Source organism: Leptonychotes weddellii, chromosome 4 (genome assembly GCF_054177405.1).
Source record: "Leptonychotes weddellii isolate Sample4059 chromosome 4, ASM5417740v2, whole genome shotgun sequence".
Taxonomy (NCBI): Eukaryota; Metazoa; Chordata; class Mammalia; order Carnivora; family Phocidae; genus Leptonychotes; species Leptonychotes weddellii.
Window position 1 is genome coordinate 111,511,801 of NC_138372.1, and position 19,846 is coordinate 111,531,646.

The 19,846-nt window shown below is 40.6% G+C and overlaps 1 long non-coding RNA gene and 4 other non-coding genes across 7 annotated transcripts in view; 3 read left to right on the plus strand and 2 right to left on the minus strand.

Annotated features, from left to right (window-relative positions):
- LOC115937285 (uncharacterized) overlaps positions 1-9,408 on the minus strand; it is a 173,640-nt gene extending 164,232 nt beyond the window's left edge. For all 3 annotated transcript variants that reach the window (XR_014144210.1, XR_014144211.1, XR_014144212.1), the window contains exons 1-2: positions 9,273-9,408; positions 1,759-1,871 (exon numbers count right to left, since the gene is read on the minus strand). This is a non-coding gene — a long non-coding RNA (uncharacterized LOC115937285). The remainder of the gene's footprint in view (positions 1-1,758; positions 1,872-9,272) is intronic.
- Positions 9,409-10,969: 1,561 nt separating this feature from the next.
- TRNAR-ACG (transfer RNA arginine (anticodon ACG)) lies at positions 10,970-11,042 on the minus strand. Its single transcript has one exon. It is a non-coding gene; the product is annotated as a tRNA-Arg (tRNA).
- Positions 11,043-11,401: 359 nt separating this feature from the next.
- Positions 11,402-11,494, plus strand: TRNAY-GUA (transfer RNA tyrosine (anticodon GUA)). Its single transcript has 2 exons — positions 11,402-11,438; positions 11,459-11,494. It is a non-coding gene; the product is annotated as a tRNA-Tyr (tRNA).
- Positions 11,495-12,030: 536 nt separating this feature from the next.
- On the plus strand, positions 12,031-12,120 carry TRNAY-GUA (transfer RNA tyrosine (anticodon GUA)). Its single transcript is given in 2 exon segments — positions 12,031-12,067; positions 12,085-12,120. It is a non-coding gene; the product is annotated as a tRNA-Tyr (tRNA).
- Positions 12,121-12,254: 134 nt separating this feature from the next.
- Positions 12,255-12,327, plus strand: TRNAA-AGC (transfer RNA alanine (anticodon AGC)). The gene has a single exon. It is a non-coding gene; the product is annotated as a tRNA-Ala (tRNA).
- The last annotated feature ends 7,519 nt before the right edge of the window (positions 12,328-19,846 follow it).

Here is a 19,846-nt window from a genome sequence, read left to right on the forward strand (position 1 = left end):
AGAAATGGGCAGAAGACATGAACAGACATTTTTCCAAAGAAGACATCCAAATGGCCAACAGACACATGAAAAAGTGCTCAACTTCGCTCAGCATCAGGGAAATCCAAATCAAAACCTCAATGAGATACCACCTCACACCAGTCAGAATGGCTAAAATGAACAAGTCAGGAAACAACAGATGTTGGCGAGGATGGGGAGAAAGGGGAACCCTCCTACACTGTTGGTGGGAATGCAAGCTGGTGCAGCCACTCTGGAAAACAGTATGGAGGTTCCTCAAAAAGTTGAAAATAGAGCTACCCTATGACCCAGCAATCACACTACTGGGTATTTACCCCAAAGATACAAATGTAGTGATCTGAAGGGGTATGTGCACCCCGATGTTTATAGCAGTAATGTCCATGATAGCCAAACTGTGGAAAGAATCCAGATGTCCATCGACAGATGAATGGATAAGAAGATGTGGTATATATACACAATGGAATATTATGCAGCCATCAAAAGGAATGAAATCTTGCCATTTGCAATGACGTGGATAGAACTGGAGGGTGTTATGCTGAGCGAAGTAAGTCAATCAGAGAATGGTAAGTATCATATGATCTCACTGATATGAGGAATTCTTAATTTAAGGAAACAAACTGAGTGTTGCTGGAGTGGTGGAGGGTGGGAGGGATGGAGTGGCTGGGTGATAGACATTGGGGAGGGTATGTCCTATGGTGAGCGCTGTGAATTAAGACTGTTGAATCACAGACCTGTACCTCTGAAACAAATTATACATTATATGTTAAAAAAAATAAAAAAAGAAGAAGATAGCAGGAATGGAAAAATGAAGGGGGGGAAATCGGAGCGGGAGATGAACCATGAGAAATTATGGACTCTGAGAAACAAACTGAGGGTTCTAGAGAGGAGGGGGGTGGGGTATGGGTTAACCTCTTGATGGGTATTAAAGAGGGCTCGTACTGAATGAAGCACTGGGTGTTATAAGCAAACAATGAATCATGGAACAGTACATCAAAAACTAATGATGTAATATATGGTGATTAACATAACATAATAAAAAAAAAACAAAAAAAACTTCAGCACCTGCCCTCCCTTACTCCTCTTTGATATGAAGGCAAATCTACTTCCAGAGCACCAGTCCTCCAACAAAGAAAAACCTTTATTTGAGAAACAAAGTCCTCCTCTCCAAAACCCCTTTTTCCAGCCTGCACTCCTCCTAAGCACCTAAATAACATTTACCTGTATATTAGTTCTGAGCAGTTCTAGACTACAAAGGGCCAGAAATTTAGATTAAATCATGTATAACCAGTTTCTGTATAACAAAGCCACTTCCAAACTGTAGATGGCTCAAATTAGCAGTGATTTGCAGAATAACATCTTACAGTCAGAGTAAGTTCTGTGCAGTGCTAAAAACGAAGTAGGAACTAATAAATACCTGTTGATTAATTAATTCTTACAACATATGTCATTTCTGAGAAAAGTCTTTCTCCAAAAAGAGACCTAAACATGCTCAGCATCAAATGAATGGGAGTGATACAACTTTCTGGAATTTTCATGCTGTTCAGGGCTGTCCCCAAGAAGCAAAACTAAATTCCCAGAATCAAATCAACAGTAATAGGACAGCTGTTAACACATTCTGCTCGCTACTGGGGCTGCCAACCCAGCTTTCTAATAGCTGAAAATCTTATTATCAACTTCTTCAATGCCTGAGAGCCCCCCAGGTACATCCTTGTTCCCAGACCCAGGAAAAGGGGATCTTACCTGGTGAACGTTTTATGCTTCTGAGTAAGCTGCTCTGGTACCCAAATAATCTTCACTCCTGAAATGTTGTCCAGATTCATCTCTTCTCAGAGATCTGCAATGCACTTTCTTTTCTGGTGAAAAATAATTGGGGGGAGATTTTTAGTGCAGATTTTCACTTTGGGAATGAAATTCCAACATTTCCTTAATTTTTTTTTAAAATGATCTATTCAGGCATGTATACATTAGCTATTTACTAAACTGGCATTTTTCAGGATTATTTATTATAATTGCATAAAGCAATATTTCAAAGCTAACTAACCTAGGTTTAAGAGGAACAGATGAAGGCATCAGGAACTGAAACATATAATCAATATATAGATTAACTTATTAGCATAACAGTTTTGTATAAAATGCCTTCATTTCAAAAGTTTATTGTATTTAGCATGGAATTTATTTTTTTTAAGATTTTTTATTTATTCATTTAAGAGAGCACACACTTGCAGGCGGGGGAAAGTCAGAGGGAGCGGGAGAAGCAGACTCCCCACAAGTAGGGCACGTGACATGGGGCTCAATCCCAGGACCCCCCACCCCCCCCAATCATAACCCAGGCAGAAGGCAGCTGCTTAACTGACTGAGCCACCCAGGTGCCCCTGGGATTTATTTTTTAAACTCAATATATAGCATACTCAGAAAGTAAAATTTTAGCTACCAAAACCTGAAAGATACAGGTTATTCTGAGTAAGAGGGTAAAGTTTTAATAGAAAATAAAAACGATTCACTTCCCTGCTTCTCTTCTGCTTTTCTTTGTTCTCTCTTACCTCTTCTCTAGCACACCCCATCCCCCAAACTAAAGGATTTGAAAGGAGGTGGGAAGTGATCGCTTTTAGGATCACAGGAGCATTTGTATTTGAACAAGATGATTTATTCTTTCATGAATTAAAAATAAATCTGTCAAATGAACAATAATAACCAATAGTCATGGGCTTAGTACCTGACACTGCCCTAAGAGCTTTTTTCTAGCTTTATATATTTTATATTTATATATGCACTTAATACACTATCTATGGGACAAGTACTATCAGCATTATCGTTTCCCATTTCCAGACTAACAAACTAAACCACAGAAAGTTTAAGTAACTTGGCCAAGATCACCCAGCCAGTAAGGGGTAGAGCAGGCCCGTCCTCAAATCCATAGTATTAATAGCTGCACTATATTGCCTCTCCATGGTGATCTTGTATTTCCAACTACATTTGTCCTTCCTGAAAACTAACCCTCTCCACCTCCCTGCTCAACTCCTTCCCAGAGTTCTCTTATTTTCAAAAGAATACTCCATTGGGGCACCTGGGTGGCTCAGTCGTTAAGCGTCTGCCTTCAGCTCAGGTCATGATCCCAGGGTCCTGGGATCGAGCCCCGCATCGAGCCCCGCATCGAGCCCCGCATCGAGCCCCGCATCGAGCCCTGCATCGAGCCCCGCATCAAGCCCCACACTGGGCTCCCTGCTCCGTGGGAAGCCTGCTCCTCCGTTTCCCCCCCACCCCGCTTGTGTTCCCTCTCTTGCTGTGTCTCTCTGTCAAATAAATAAAATCTTTAAAAAAAAAAAGAATATTTATTATGTACCCCACATTGAGCCCTGCATCAAGACCCACATCGAGCCCCACACCAGGCTCCCTGCTTCTCCCTCTCCCATCCCCTTTGCTTGTGTTCCCTCTCTTGCTGTGTCTCTCTGTTAAATAAATAAAATCTTAAAAAAAGAATACTCTATTTATTATGTACCTTTTTCTTTAACTGCCCTTTGTAGCTTAAGATTCCTCTAGGTAATCACCCTTTCTTAATCCTCAGTGCCTTCTTCAAAAGCATATCTTCAAAGACTCAAAACCCCCAAATCTGAAAGAGCAAATTCCCAAATACTTCCTCTGTCTCTACTTCCTCTTCCTCTTCCCTCCTCCTCCTCCTCCTCCCTCTCCCTGCAGCATTTCTTTACTTGGGAAGCCTTAGTGGCCTTGGTAGCTGTCTGCCACTTTCTCTTGTCTGACCAGTGAATAATTGCAACATTAACCAAGTGAGTGAAAAGTTGGATTTTCATTTTAATTTTAAAAGTGATTGTAGAATAGTTGATATTCGTAAACAATCCTGACAAAATTCTGGTAAAGTTCCTGCCATAATTTTCCAAGATTATAGACAGTGCTAAGAAAACTTTTAATATATTTTTAAATAGCAAGCATATATAGGGCATTTACTATGTGCCAGACACTATTCTAAGTGCTTAATATACATTAATTCACTTAAGCCTTACAGCAAACCTATGAAGTTGGTACTATTATTTCTCATTTCACAGATGGGAAAATTGGAGCTGTTAATTAACCCGTAACTTTAGTAAGAAGAGAACCAGCATTTGGACTCAGGTAGCCTAGCTCTAGGGTCTATCTGCTTAATTACTATACCACCATGGCACCATAAGACATTTGAATTCTGTAATGTTAGATACAACTACTTATTTAATATCAAAACAGTGCTTATACTCAATATATTTGAATTTGTCCCTCCCCCACTGAAGGTGAATACCATAGGTCTATAAATCCAAGTTAATAATTCTATTCCATTATTCTGATTCCATAAGATTGGGATGAGAACATTTACTATTATATATAAAAACAAGGCATTTCAATATCACTCATACAATAGGATGTATAATCTTTTCATGACTTTAATTATCTATTCATAATAAAATTGAAATTATAGTCAATTTTTCTCCATTGTACAAAATAAGGTACAAATTGTGAAGTTTCTATTAGTAAAAACATACCATTATTTATGTCAGATATCTAAATTAGCAAACCTTTATTTCTTCATAGGAAATATAACTTGGCAAACAAATTTTTCCTAAAGGAACTGGAACTGGAACTTGGTCTCCCACCATTTAAAATAAATGTGTGTGTGTGTGTGTGTTTTGCAGCAATTTATTTTGTTTCTGGTAGTCTATGTCAATTTGCCATTGTGAAAAGCACAGTACCCTCCACAGTCTGGATACACCTGTGCTTTATCTTTTCCTTTGGCATTCACCATTGTTGAGCCTACTATATATCATTTATTGTCAACTTATTGTCTGTCTGTCCTTCAAAATGTGTATTCCATCAGAGTAGAAATTTGTGGCTGTTTTGCTTACTGCTGCATCCCCAGCACTAGAACACACGTACCTGGCACATAGTAGAAACTGAGTAAATGTTTAGTAAAGGAATAAATATGAATCTATGAAGCAAATCTCCCTGCAACATCTTTTCCCAGCCTGGCCCCCCCCCCCAAATCATACCTCTGGGAGAGACACTGTATGAACAATATGACAGTCCTACTTTTTTTGAGTGTGAAAGACTGCAGATAACTTGAAGTCTTATGGAGCCCTGGGAATTGGATGGGTCAGTCCTGCAATCTGCCTGTAGTACAAATGGTTCCCATTAACCTCCTTAATGGAGGTAGGGGCCTGAGGGCTAGTCTCATTAAGATCACATAGTTATTCATCATGTAATTCAAGATTTAGTTTGGCCTGATAATACTATTAATCCTCATTATTCATAGATTCCATATTTTGCAAATTTCCCTACTTGCTAAAATTTATTTCATGGTCATTCATAATAATATATCTTAAATAAGATATCTAAACAGTAACACATACAACACATACTGATCACTTAAGAAAAATGTTGTGAACAGAGGCCCACAGGAACTTAACCTTGCATTTCCCCTGGGAGCAATGGTTCAGTATTCACTAAACCACTGTTTGTGGTGACTGTATAGAACCTAACTACCGCAAATAACACAAATCCACTGTATCTCCCCTGGAGTTCTCCAGAATGGTTCCCTTTCTGACTTTGGAAATGTTATCTCTGTGGTTTCTCACAACAAGCAAGTGTTCTCATTTCAATCTTGTGGAAGCCTTCTTGGAGATAGTACACATTTACAGAAGGCCATGGATGAGCACTAAGTAAACCTGAGTTCAGCCCTGCTCCCCCAATCTGGAGAATCATCCTGAAGAAATTATTTAACATTTCTTGGTAGAGCTTCCTGATCTGTGGAATGGTTTCCTCAACTGAAAGGAAGAACTTGAAAGTTCTTTCATGTGCATATGTGTAAAGTATTTTTCAAGTTGAACAGTGTTTTTTTCCTTCAGATCTCAGGGTATCGTAAATAACTTTTGTGGAGCACCACTGTTAGTTAACAAGTCTTAGGGATTTGATCTTTGTGTTCTAGAGGTAAGAAGAGAGTTCCCTTTAATAAATGGAACACTGCTACTCCCAGAATGTCCTGGTCATTGTCTAACCTTGCCTAACATCAGAAACTGCCTTTCAACCTCCTTCCTCCTAGGAAGAAGTCCAGCAGTCCAGTCTAACTCAAGTGTCCAGTTGAGGACAGGGAGACCAAGTAGCGCTAAGGAGAATCCTAGCTGGTGACTTAGGAGATCTGATTTCTCATCTGCCATTACTCAACTCTGTGCCTGAAGGTAAGTCATTTCATATCTTTGGTCATCAGTTCCTTCACTTCTAAGCAATTTTTATTAGATGACAATTATGAAACTGTCTGCCGACACATATATAAAATAACTTGCATATAGTTAAACAAAAATGTAAACAATACCAAAGAATGCAAAAAAGAAAGCAAATTTCTTTTTCCTCACCAATTCTGTCTTAGTTTCCTAGGTTTGCCTCAAAAAAATACCATAGACCAGGTGGCTTAAACAACAGAAATGTATTTTCTCACAGTTGTGGAGGCTAGAAGTCCAAGATCAAAGTTTCAGCAGGTTTGGTTTCTTCTGAGGCCTCTCTCCTTGGCTTGCAGATGGCCACCTTCTTGCTGTGTGTTCACATGGTTGTCTCTCTATGCATGCACATGTCTGATGTTTCTCTCTGTGTCCTAGTCTCTTCTTATAAGAACACTAGTCCCATTGGATAAGGGCCCACCCTAACGACCTCATTTAAATCTAATTACCGTTTTAAAGGTCCCTATCTCCAAATATAGTCACATTCTGAGGTACTGGGGGTTAGGGCTTCAGTACTAGAATTTGGAGAGGGGTAGGGGAAAATTAGTCCATAATATATGCCATCAATCTCTCAAAATTGTACCATATTTTAGTTGCTTTATATTTGGACCATGAATTCTTTATAAAGCTCTTTGTAATTTTTTTTTCAAAATTTTCTAATTATCTTTGGCTTGCAAAAATGACATGTTTTACAGTATCTCTAAAGTCTTCCTGGTCCTTAATGACATTACTATTGTGAAAGAATCCACTTTCTTCTTGAGAGATCATCTTCACAGAGCCCTCTGACCCTTTTTGTTTTTTCCTAATTTGTCTTGATTGCTTTCTTGGCCTGCTGCATCACTGCCAACCTGGGATTTGAGTTCCTTGGTCAGTTCGCTTTTTTCTTAAATCCTATGTTCTCCTCTTTCTTGTATCCTTTCTCCCCCCTACCCCTCTTTGTTGTGGTGGTGGTGGTGCTGAAGTACATCTGTGGCAGACAGAGATTTGCTGCTAGATTGCCAGATTGCCTTTCAAGAAGGAACTGCCCAGCTTCAAGGAGGATGGTTAACTGAGAGCCTCCAGGTGTTAACTCCTCTAGGGTCCACCTCAGCTTTCCAGAGGAGGTTTTCAGCCTTTGGCCAATGACTGAGCAAAGTGATTGTATGAAAACCTTGTCATTCCTATCCAACTCAGGAGTCCTCTAAAGAGAAATCTTTGCTCTGCAGGTACCAAGGCAGAGACTATCAGGTCTGCATTGCTGCATCCTAATACTACATAATACTGTGTCCTCCCCTTTTGCATTCACAGGACGTTACTCCCCATTATAATTCTGTACTCTGGTTTTGTGTCAGCTTTTGCTTCCTAGAGAACATCATCAGTATAACATCTTCAAGTAATGTTTATTTTTTGTTTCAGAAAAGAATTTAAAAGATTTAAATTTCAAAAGATTTAAATTTTATGACACTCACAAGTGTGACCTACTTGTTCTCATAGGTGATTGCTACTTTGATTGATTATACAATTCTGGGTTCAAAATTATTTCCCCACAGAACTTCAAAGGTCTTGCTCTACTGTGTTCTAGCATTCAGTATTGCTGAGAAGTCTGATTATAATCTGATTCTCTTTCCTTTGTAGTTAGCCTGTTTTTTGCTTGTTATCCCCATCTCTGAAAGCCTTTAGGATTTCATCTTTATCCTCAGTGCTTTTACATTTCACTAGGCTGTCCAGGCATGGTTTTTTTCATTCATTATATTTGGATGGCACTTTTGATCTGATGACTGTCTTTCTTCCACTCTTTCCCATGCATTTTCTGTTATTTCTCTTTCTGGAACTCTAAAGCCTTGTGTCTTCTGGGCCTATCCCCCATGCTTTTAGATTTTCTGCTCTCTACATTTTTGTTTCCTGGGAGGTATTTTCCATTCTATCTTTTATATCTCCAAATTTGATCTTTAGCCATGACCAATATGTTATTTTTCACTTTGGCAAACTTTTAGTTTTCAAGAACTCAACTATTTTCTCATTGCTCCTTTTTTAATATCAATTCAAAAAACAGTTCTGTACTCTTCCTTGCATTATCTGTTTCCTCTTGAATCAGTTGCTGTGTGTTTATCTTGGACTTTCTTTTTTAAGTTGTTTCCTCTCAAATGTCTGGTAGACATTTGTTCATATTCATGAATAAAGGACTACACTGATTTGTGTCTGTAAAATGGCTGGTCCTGCGGACATGCAGGCTTTTACATTAATGGTGCACGGGAGGAAATAGCCATGCTGCCCTCCAATCCCCCAAACTACTAACTCAAGGAGAGTTGCTATCTGAGAGTGGGGTGAGGTGGCCTTTCTTTCTCTCCATGTCTATTATTATTAGGCTCTACTATGCCTATCTCCCCAGCCCTGTATTCACCACCTGGGCTCTCCCTAGGCTAATCTACTCTGCTTAAGCAGTTCTCCAGGCAGCTCCACCTGGGACAAATGCAGCAGCAGCTGCAAAATGTTGTGGGCCTTTGACCTTTGTGCTGTTGCCTCTGTGCCTGGAGCCTCTTGCGAGCTCCATGGGGAGAGTAGTTTTGTCTGCTAGCTTCTAGAATGTGCACTCTGAGCTGTGTTTTTCTCCATTCCAGGTTATGGGTCTACATAACCTCATTTGTATTCCACATCCCAGAAATTGTTTAAAATCTCAGGTTTGCTCATTGCAACTACTTTTGTCTCTCATGCTGCATACACTTTTTTTCTTTTTGTCTTTATTAGCTCTTCACTGGAATCCCAGGAAGGAGGGCAATCATACGTGCCCACCTATATGGCTATAGGTGAGCCTGCCCTGATGGCTGCATGTAATCCTGACCCCTGGACACAGTTCGGGGACCAAGGGTGAGCATCTAACTGAGGCCAGACAAAGAAGAGTTTTTCAGTCAGGATTGAGAAAGAGAAGAGAGTCTCTGGTTGATAGACATCTTAGTCTATTTAGGCTGCTGTAACAACATACCACAGACTGGGTAGCTTATAAACAATAGATATTTTGTTTCTCACAGTTTTGGAGGCTGGAAATCCAAGACCAGGGTGCCAGCATGATCAGGTTCTGGTGAAGACCCTCTTCCAAGGTTGCAGACTGCTGAACTTCTTTCTCACTGTGCCCACACACAGTGGAGGGGAGGAGGGATTTCTCAGGCGCCTCTTTGATAAGGGCACTCTCCACCTCCATGTCCTAATTACCCTTCACAGGCCCCACCTCCTAATACTATCACCTTGGGCATTAGATTTTCAACATGAATTTGGGTGTGTGGCAGGGAGAGATACAGACATTTGATCTACAGCAATAGGTTGTGACGGGGAAACCATGTTGCCAAATGTGAGCAAACCTTAAGGAAGCCCAGTTTCATTTCCTTCTTGGTTTCCCTGGGACACCCCTGTACCTTACAATAAATGTCTCTGATTTACATTAGCTCTGTGTGAATTTCTGTCACAGTAAGAGAGCCAGAAATCACACACCATCTTGGCCCTCTTGGAGGGTGTTACTCTGGCTGGCTGCTGCAGAAAAAGCGCAAGAAGGGGTTAGACCAGGAAGCCAGTTTCTCCCACAGTGCAATGATGGCCATGACCTTGACCTCAGCAAATAATAAACCCCTTACCTGTAAAATGAGGAGAAGGTAGGAATAAGATGAAGGCTCTTTCCTTGCGGCCTAATTTTCAAGGTTCTGTCAACAAACCTGGGGGAAAGGGTGCAACATATGTCCCCAACTTCCCAAAGAGGTAATTTTTTTTAACTCTCAGAAAGAAACACTATGTAATTTTAAACATATATCAGCTTGTTACATTCAAAAATGGCAAAATGTTCACTAGGAAACAAAAATAAAACCCACCATCATTTTGTTCGAATGGTCTGTACTTGTGTCCCCTGACCCCCCAATTTTTAGCTTCCTTTAACCGTTTGCATAGCCTTAAGGAAGCTGCTTTCCCACTTTCCCCTAACTCCACATTTTCTCTTCCCTAATTTATCTCTTCCCCAATTTCACATTAAAGCTTTTACTTTGGGGAACTGCTGTCTTACCTGGGGAGAGTTAAGAGATAATTCTAAACTACTCCCCACAAAGAAGACCAATAACTTCAAAATAAAACTCAATTTGTTCAAACCCACATTACATCCTGTTGGTTCAAAGACCCCTGAGGGCAGAACCCAAGTCACTAGACGGTTTTTACGCTGTGCTTACAACCGAGGAGGGGCTCAGGACCCTTGTTAAGATGAAATGTAAATAGGAACCGGATCAAAAAGACAGTGTTTAACTTTCTTTCCTCTGCAATGTCGGGGGTGTGCGTGGGCACTTTCTCTAGTGACTCAGTGACTGAAGTCTTCAGCTGTCTTAGAAGACCCGAAGAAGGAAGCTGAAGCTGAAGCAGAAGCAGAAGCAGAAGCAGCCTTGGGGTTTCAACCAGCTTCGTCACGGGGACTGCAGGCTCCCCTTCCCGGCTCCCTCACCTGGCTTCCTACCTGGAGTCCCTGAGCGACTCACCCCCAGCTTTCCTCAGCGCGGCCCTCCAGCGGGGGCCGCAGCGCTCTCGGGGGCGGCAGCGTCTCGTTAGTGCTCGAGAGTTCGACGGGGTGGTACTGGAAACGACGCGCAACAGCTTTCTGAGTTCAAAGTGCGGTAAAATATTCTTAGTGTTTGTGATTTGAAGAACCGTAAAGAAGTAATAATCTTTGGTTTTTAAAATCTATTTTGGCAAAAATTCGAGCCAGGCAGGAGTCGAACCTACAATCTTCTGATCCGTAGTCAGACGCGTTATCCATTGCGCCACTGGCCCTCCACATACGGAGAAACTGAGGGGATGTACAGATTACAGAGTGGTAAGGCCACACTCGACAGCCATCCCCAGTGTGGGGTAGTAAAGGAAAAGTAAAGGAACGTGGCCTCGAATTCTCTGAGTCTCAGCACCACCAGCCCCGGATACAAGAGAAGGGGACCCCTCTCCCCGGTGGGTCCGGATCCCACGAGGGGAAGCTGGGTTGTCTTTCTGCGCACGCGTGAAACAATACACAGTCATTTACTCCCTTCCCCTCCCCGTTCCCCAGTTACGCATGCTCTATTCAACTTCTAACCCGCGGCTGTACTTGCTCGGGTTTCTGAGTTTGAATTTCAAGGGGCACGAGAGATCTACCCGTCCCTTCGATAGCTCAGCTGGTAGAGCGGAGGACTGTAGCTGACTTCCTGGCAAAAGACATCCTTAGGTCGCTGGTTCGATTCCGGCTCGAAGGAGACAGTGTTTTGTTTTTTTCTTTTTTAATACCAACTTTGTATGATTTACGGCCCGTTCCACGGGCCCCTTCCCTAATACACATAATATTCCAACGAGCAATTGAGCAGTTGAGCATTTGGAAGTGCTTGCAGTTTCGCCCCAGTTTTGGCCTACGGCAGTATCGCCCGTGTGAAATCTTTTGTGAATCCCCGCAACGTGCGGTCCTAGTAACAAACGCCGAAGTGAGTCTGCGCTCGGCGGGGCGGCTGCCGGGTCACGGCCTTCTGCTTGTCTCCAAATCGTCTTCGGCGTTTCGCGAGTCCCCTGAGCACACAGAGAAAAGTCCCGAGCCAGCCGCCTGCCCTTTTCCTCAGAGCTCCGTGGCTGGTGGGCAACGCGGGCGCTCGTTCCAGCTGCCGTGAGGAGACGCGGGTTTCGCTAGAAAGATAGCTTATGGTCAACAAACCTGGGAGTCACTAGAGAAACGCGGTACAAAGCACACAAAGCTTAGACAGTAAAAATTATGAAGGAAAGTTGAGAGCTTGCTACACCACTCCCTTCGATAGCTCAGCTGGTAGAGCGGAGGACTGTAGGCGCTGTGCCCGTGGCCATCCTTAGGTCGCTGGTTCGATTCCGGCTCGAAGGAGAGGAGTGGTTGTTTTTGTTACTTTGGCCATAACTGTAAGGCAAGATCAAGAACATCATAAAAAAAAATAGTTTCCGTTTCTAAATGTTCTGACCTCTCTCTAGAGGAAGAGATAACGGCTTGTGCCCAGTGGTGGGGGATTAGCTCAAATGGTAGAGCGCTCGCTTAGCATGCGAGAGGTAGCGGGATCGATGCCCGCATCCTCCAGCTTTTTTCCTCTTCCTTTGTGGTAGTTTTTCTTTCGATTCTCATTCAACTCGAGGTAGAACTTGAAATCAGCCATCGGGCAAGCGAGAGATGGGACGAGCTTGAGCTTGAGGTTACCCCTCCCTAAAACTTCCCAGACAAGGGATAATGGGTGCTGACAGAGTTTATTCTCACAACTTAAAAATCTTAGACCCATTTACGTTGGGAAGTTCACGAAATTGGTTCTTTTTCTGTCCAAAAATGGCTACGGATTACAGTTATATCTGCACTCTCTTTGTGATTCGTGATTGATAGCTGCACTTCCAGAGACCCATCCGATACTAAACTGCCCATATTTAGGGGGAACGGACAGAAAAACAAAACAACACAAAAAAACACAGAACTTGGAAAGGGACGCTGGCTACCTTAAACTTATGTTGAGCCGAGGAAGCGAGAACTATTCCGCTTCATGTCATCTGAGTTCAGTGGGGTGCCCAGCTGTGGGCAGATCTACTGGGATAGGATAAAGCAAAGGGTACAGGAAGAGCGGCGAGGAAGTGGACAGGGGCCTTAAACCCAGAGGCTTGCTCCTGAAGGAGGTTGTTCTAATGCCATTTTCCTCCTGGGAAGTAACTGTGGAGAATTGGGACCAGCACTCGAAAGGAATTAAATGGAAAAAAAAAAAAGATCTGTTTATTGAGCATAGTCTATTTTGTTAAAGACAAGACAAAAACAAAACAAATACACTGTCACTGAAAGATTCAGAAATTGAGCAGAACACACACAAAGGCTTTTCTGGTAATAAATTCTTCCTACCCTAATTTACTAGAATATAGCCATTAAAAAGCTGTTGAAACCATACTGCAGTTCTCAACACAAAACATACATTTTCAAAGACAAAGACAAAGGCAGCAATATTACCTTTTTTGATGATTACAATTAATAAATGACAATTCTTTTATCTCCTGTTCCTTTTAGTGTTCTAGGCAACCTGCACATTTTTTTGTTACCAGTGTGTACAACCCGCTGCATTTTATTGGTATATCTTTCCTTTTCTAGGGCAGTCTCCATTTTTATCTCATTTTACTCTTTTCAATAAAGTCTTTAAATTGAGTGTATAGTGATTCATTTAAAACATATCATTATTTTCATGAAAACAAATTTACAAAGTAGGAAAAGGAATCCTTTTATCAAATGATATGGCCCAGTTTCCAGTTGAGATTATGAATGCTCTAACTGGCTGACTGGAGGAGCTAGCAGTAAAATTATAAATGGCTATAAGAGCAAGAAATGTATAATAAGTGGAAGGAATGCTCCCAAAATTCGGGTGGAAAGCACATGGTCAGGGCATGGGAGTTGGGCAAGAACTCAAACAACATCTCAGGATTAGCAACTCAGGTGTGGAATGGAATTCATATCAAAAGTCTAAAGGTACAGGCTGAGAGGGACTGTTGCACAGTAGTTAGTCATGTGGGCTGTGAAATCCAATGGCCTTTCTTGGCTTTCACATTCCCTAGCTGGGTGATACTGGGCAAGTTGCTTGACATCTTGGTGCTTCAGTTTCCTTGTTTGTTAAATAGGAGTGATAAAATGGTACCGACTTTTAATTGAGATGTAACATGTAAAGCCCTTATTACAGTGCCTGGTACATAGTAAACACACTATAAACATTAACTGTTATCAGTGTATGTGATCAGTACCATAAAGGGAAGGCCTGGGGGGAATATTCTGAGGGTTTGCATGTGTGTTTATACAAGTATATATGGAAGTGCAGGAAAGAGATGCTTGGATCTACCGTGGAGGGAAAGTAGAACAATCCTAAAAATACAAAATGATAGTTAAATAAATTATGGTATGACCATTTAAGGGAGTATATATAACCTTTGAAATTATACTTATTAAGAACTATTGACATGGGAAATGTTCATCTAATGCTAATTTAATAAATTGGGTACAGGCCAATATAAACAATAACAATATAAACAAACATTATCTGTAGAAAAGACTGAAGAATACATTAAAATATTAATAGTGATCTTTAGATAGTAACATTACTGTGATTTTTTCTTCTTTAAAACTCTAAAATATTTTCTAATTTCTGTCGTAAATATTTATAAGTTTTAACTGAAAATATAAGATGCATTTTTAAAAAATAACAGCTAACAGCACCTCCTATAAGCCAACCACAGTTCTAGTTACTTTACATGTATTAACTCACATATTTTTCTCAAAAAGAAAACACCAGGCCCAGATGGCTTCTGTGGTGAATTCTACCAAATAATTAAGGAAGAAATAATACCAAGTATAGGCAGACTTTCAGAAAATTGAAGAAGGGGAAAGCTGTCCAACTTAATCTATAAAGGCAACATTATCCTGATCCCAAAGCCACACAAAGACATTATGAAAAAAGAAAACTACAGGCCAGTATCCTTCATGAAAATAGATGCAAAAAATTTAAACAAAATTTTAGCCAATTAAATCCAACAATTCATAAAAAAGAAAATACATCATGACCAAATGGAATTTATTCCAAGAATACAAGACTGGTTCAACATTCAAAAATCAACATAACTCATCATAGTAACAGGCTAAAGAAGAGTAATGACATGATCATTTCAGTAGATACAGAAAAAGCATTTGACGAAATTCAACATCATTCCTGATTTTGAAAACTATCAGCAAACTTGGAAGGGAAGAGAACTTCTTCAACCTGATAAAGGGCTTTTCATGAAAAACACATATTTAATATTATACTTAATAGTATGAAGCTTTTCTCCCAAGATCAGGAACAAAGCAAGGATGTCCATTCTGAGGTTTTTAGCCAGGACAGTAAGGCAAGAAAAATGAAGTAAAAGACCTCCTGATTGGAAAGGAGGAAGTAAAATTATATTCACAGATATCTCATTTTTTAAAATATTGATTACATGTTGAAATAATAGTTTATATTTTGGGGGGTTAAATGAAATACATTAATAACATCAATATCATTTGTTTCTGTTTTTTAATGTGGCTACTAGAAATTTAAAATTATATATATGTCTCATATTTGTCAACCACATCTTATTTCAATTGGACAGTTAGGTCAAAGAGGTAGGTAGGAGCCAGATCATGTCAGGCCTTAGAGACCACAGTGAGGATTAATGTTTTTATCCCACGGGTAATTGGACCATTAGTGGGATTTAAATAGGGAGTGACATATGAGAAACATTGCAGAAAGCAAGAGTGAATTCAGAAAAATCAATCAGAAGGCTGAGGTGGAGGGATGGTGAGGTGGGTTGTGGGTGTTGAGGGTGGAGTCAAGAAGGGCTTGGAGTTCAGACACAACCATTGGGAAGGCCTTAGGCTAAAGCATTTGCTACTTGTTGGGACTGTCACTATTCATTTCTGGCATGTGAATTATGCTAGGAAATGTTCAGAGAAAAGTAAAATATGTTAATTTCTAACATATCCTCAGAGATATTTATGATGAATTAAAATGTACAAACAACAGATTTGGAGGAGTAATTATCAAGAAGAAAAGCTTACAGCCAGAAGTTTGTAAGCTATCTAATGAAAGAAATGCCTTAGTGTTAGATTTGGAAAGTACTTTTCAAGTTAATTCATTTCTCTTTGATTTTAGATTTTGTAAAATGTTTCTTTTCATTAAAAAAATTTTAAATCACAGACACAAGCTGCCTGTTGCCAGATAGACAGCTAAATTAAAGAGACTGACAATGTAGGCAGAAAAAAAAAAGTTAAGTATTGTATAGATATCATGAATTGAGTTCTTGGTGTAAAAAGATTGCAAGAATCCTTCTACTGGAAAGAGTTCTGGGTTATATTTTTTTCAAGTAACTTGTAAAGTTGGTTAGAAAAATGCTTTTCTAAATCACACCCTGAGCCCCAGGATACCAAAAGAAATAACATACTGTACATATGTCTCCTGTGGTCAGATGGGTTATATATAGCAGGACTGATCAACAGAGCCTAGCTCTTGGAACACCAGCTCATCTAAGTCCTGAATGAAGTGCTGCTTTCTCCCCAGTGGTCATGTATTAGTGTTCTCACTAATGGAGGGAGGGAGGGAGAGAGAGAAAGATGGATGGATGGATGGATGGATGGATGGATGGATGGATATTGCAGGAAAGAATTAATAACCTCACTGTCTTATTTTAAGAGGATCTGATCAGCACAGTATTAAGCACTGGTCTTTGTTTGGCATGGAATTAAAGTGATTTTTCAAGAGATGTAACTGGGGCTGGAGTTGACCTGAAAGTCCTGGTTCAGTCATGCCCTAGTGTTCCAGGCTAACTAAACTTCCTTCTTAAAACAGTCCCTAATTCTCTGCCTCCACATCCACAGCATCTGCTGTTCTTTCCCTGTTTTAATGACTTAGTCATCCACCAACTTTCTCACTTCCAGTGGGTACAAAAAGGAAGAATTCTCCTTCCTCTCTACCTTAGATGTTGAGCCAGAAGCAAGATCAGCATTCTAGCGCCTTTTGTTTTCTCTTGCTTCCAGCAGGACTGCACTCTCTCTGCCTCACTGCTTTGCTTCAAACTGTATCAATTTTTTACTTCTTTTTAGCTCCACCTTCCATTTGACCATAAGTCCGCTGCTCTATCTGATGAATGACTAGCTTCTTGAGCTAAGCGTTGATTATTTTCAAGTACCTGTATTTGCAATTACCTATGCTAAAGAGACAAAGAGAACATGGGTAAATGAAATGCTAAGAACATTCTGGAATCCTCAGGAAAGTTAGCACTCCTGACACTGATTCCCTGGGACTCTTCTAATGCCTCCTACTCCCAGAATGGTCTCTCTTGTTTTGCAAGTTAGGACAAAGAGCTGATGCTCTTGTAACTATTCTGGGGTTAGAAGTTCACATCACTCTGACCAGGAAGTATAAAATCCACTAAAAGAAGGGGACCCTGTTCCTTCTGGAGAATCTTTTAAATACACTCCAATTTTCTTCCAAGATTTTTTTATATCACATATTCTAGAGCTGGTTGTCCGGTATGGTAACCACTAGCCACGTATGGCTGTTATTACATAAAATTTAACACTCAGATCCCAAGTTGCATTATACACATTTCAAGTACCCAATAGCCACCTGAGGCTAGAAGTTACATAGTACAGATAGAGAACATTTACATCATTGCTGAAAATTCTAAGTGTGCTGTAGAGCATGGATGTGGTACAGCTTAGTGGGTGAGGTCATGGGCTCTGTAGTCAAAAGATGTGTCTCTGAATCTGCTTCACAACTAGCAGCCAAATGACAAGGCAACTACTTTGCTGAGCTACACAGTTGGCTCAATGGAAATTATAATACCTATTAAAGAGAGTTATTATAAGAAGTGATTAGTACTCTGCACATATTTTTTATGTTTGTTGTGGCAGTACACAGTTGACCCTTGAACAACCTGGAGGTAAGAGTGCTGACCCCCTGTGCAGTTGAAAATCTTCATATAATTTTTGACTCCCCCCAAATTTAACTACTAATATCCTACTGTTGACCAGAAGCCTTACTGATAACATAAACAGTCAATTAACATATATTTTTATGTTATATGTATTATATACTATATTCTTAGGATAAAGTAAATGAGAGAAAAGAAAATGTTGTTAAGAAGATTATAAGGAAGAGAAAGTACACTTACAGTACTGTATTGTAAAAAAATCCACATATAAGTTATTGTTCAAGGGTCAACCATAGTACTAAAAGTAACAGATTTTAGAACCCTCTTTTCTTCCTTCCCAAGATGAACACATACCAAAATCCACATTTCATTTCACTCCTGTGCTCTGTCTCCTGAAGTCTGGGTCCATTTGGCCCAGTAGCTAGAGGTCGAAAGAGGTCAAAAGTCTTCTCTTTCTGTTACCATGCCTTAATACTGAGTCTGCTCGGGTGCCTGGGTGGCTCAGTTGGTTAAGCGACTGCCTTCGGCTCAGGTCATGATCCTGGAGTCCCGGGAACGAGTTCCATATCGGGCTCCTTGCTCAGCAGGGGGTCTGCTTCTCCCTCTGACCCTCCCCCCTCTCATGTGCTCTCTCTCTCAAATAAATAAATAAAATCTTTTAAAAAAAAATACTGAGTCTGCTGTTAGGCATGTAGTCAGGTTCTTACAGATCCATCTTGCTTCCTCTGACTTATCTGGGGGTTTGGGAAACTGCTGGTCCTCCAGGAGGTGAGAGCAGTGGTGGTTTTGCTTCAGCTTCTCAACTGTATAAACATAACCCTGCCCTAGTCTGGTAGGACTTGGGAATGAGGGGCAATTGGGGCTTCCAACAAATCAACTCCCTGTGTGTAATTGCCGCAGTTGGTTTCAACCCCCATCCTAGTTGTGGTGAGTGGGGGTTTGGGAAGGGAAGATGGTTGTCCATCACTCCTCTACAACCTAGGACTCTTTCAGGATACTAATCTGGTTTTCATGACTCTGTGGAGGCACAGATCAACTCCAAATCCCAGAGCCTTGAAGTTGACTTCAAATCTGATTCAGTTTCAGAATTTTCCCTATCTTTCAGACTCTCTGAATGATTTGGGAGCAGACTAAAATTTTCTGGTTCTTCCCTAGAGCAGAGTGCTACTCCCATGTCCTACTCTCAATTCACATGCCTACTTCATGGACTGTGAGAGTGGGGAGGAGCGAAGAATGGAGAAAAGAGGATAAAGAGGAGAAAGTGATAATTACCTATCAACTTGACTCTTAAGCCTGTGAGATTCTTGCTAGTTTGCTGGTTCGTCTCCTAGAGGCAGTTCTAAGAAAAAAGTACAAGACAGGAAACAGAAAAACAGAGGAAAGGCTAGAGATCAACTTTACATCAAATAATTGAATTGGAGATTCTCAATGTCAAAATTAATATTGTTTCAAAGGTTTTTTTCCCCTACAAATACTGTTAAGCTAGGTTATGGACACCACTCACTTACAGATAAAAGAACTGAAATTCAGCCAGGTGAGGTCAGTTTCCCAAGACCACAAAGCGAGGTAGACATGGAAGCTGGATTAAAAGGATTGTCTCCTAAATAATCCTAAAAATTGTATGGAACCAGAAAAGACCCCAAATAGCCAGAGGAATGTTGAAAAAGAAAGGCAAAGCTGGTGGCATCACAATTCCAGACTTCAAGCTCTATTACAAAGCTGTAACCATCAAGACAGTATGGTACTGGCACAAAAACAGACACTTAGATCAATGGAACAGAATAGAGAGCCCAGAAATGGACCCTCAACTCTATGGTCAACTAATCTTCGACAAAGCAGGAAAGAATGTCCAATGGAAAAAAGACCGTCTCTTCAACAAATGTTGTTGGGGAAACTGGTAGCCACATGCAGAAGAATGAAACTGGACCATTTCCTTACACCACACACAAAAATAGACTCAAAATGGTTAAAAGACCTCAATGTGAGACAGGAATCCATCAACATCCTAAAGGAGAACACAGGCAGCAACCTCTCCGACCTCAGCCGCAGCAATTTCTTCCTAGAAACATCGCCAAAGGCAAGGGAAGCAAGGGCAAAAATGAACTATTGGGTCTTCATCAAGATAAAAAGCTTTTGCACAG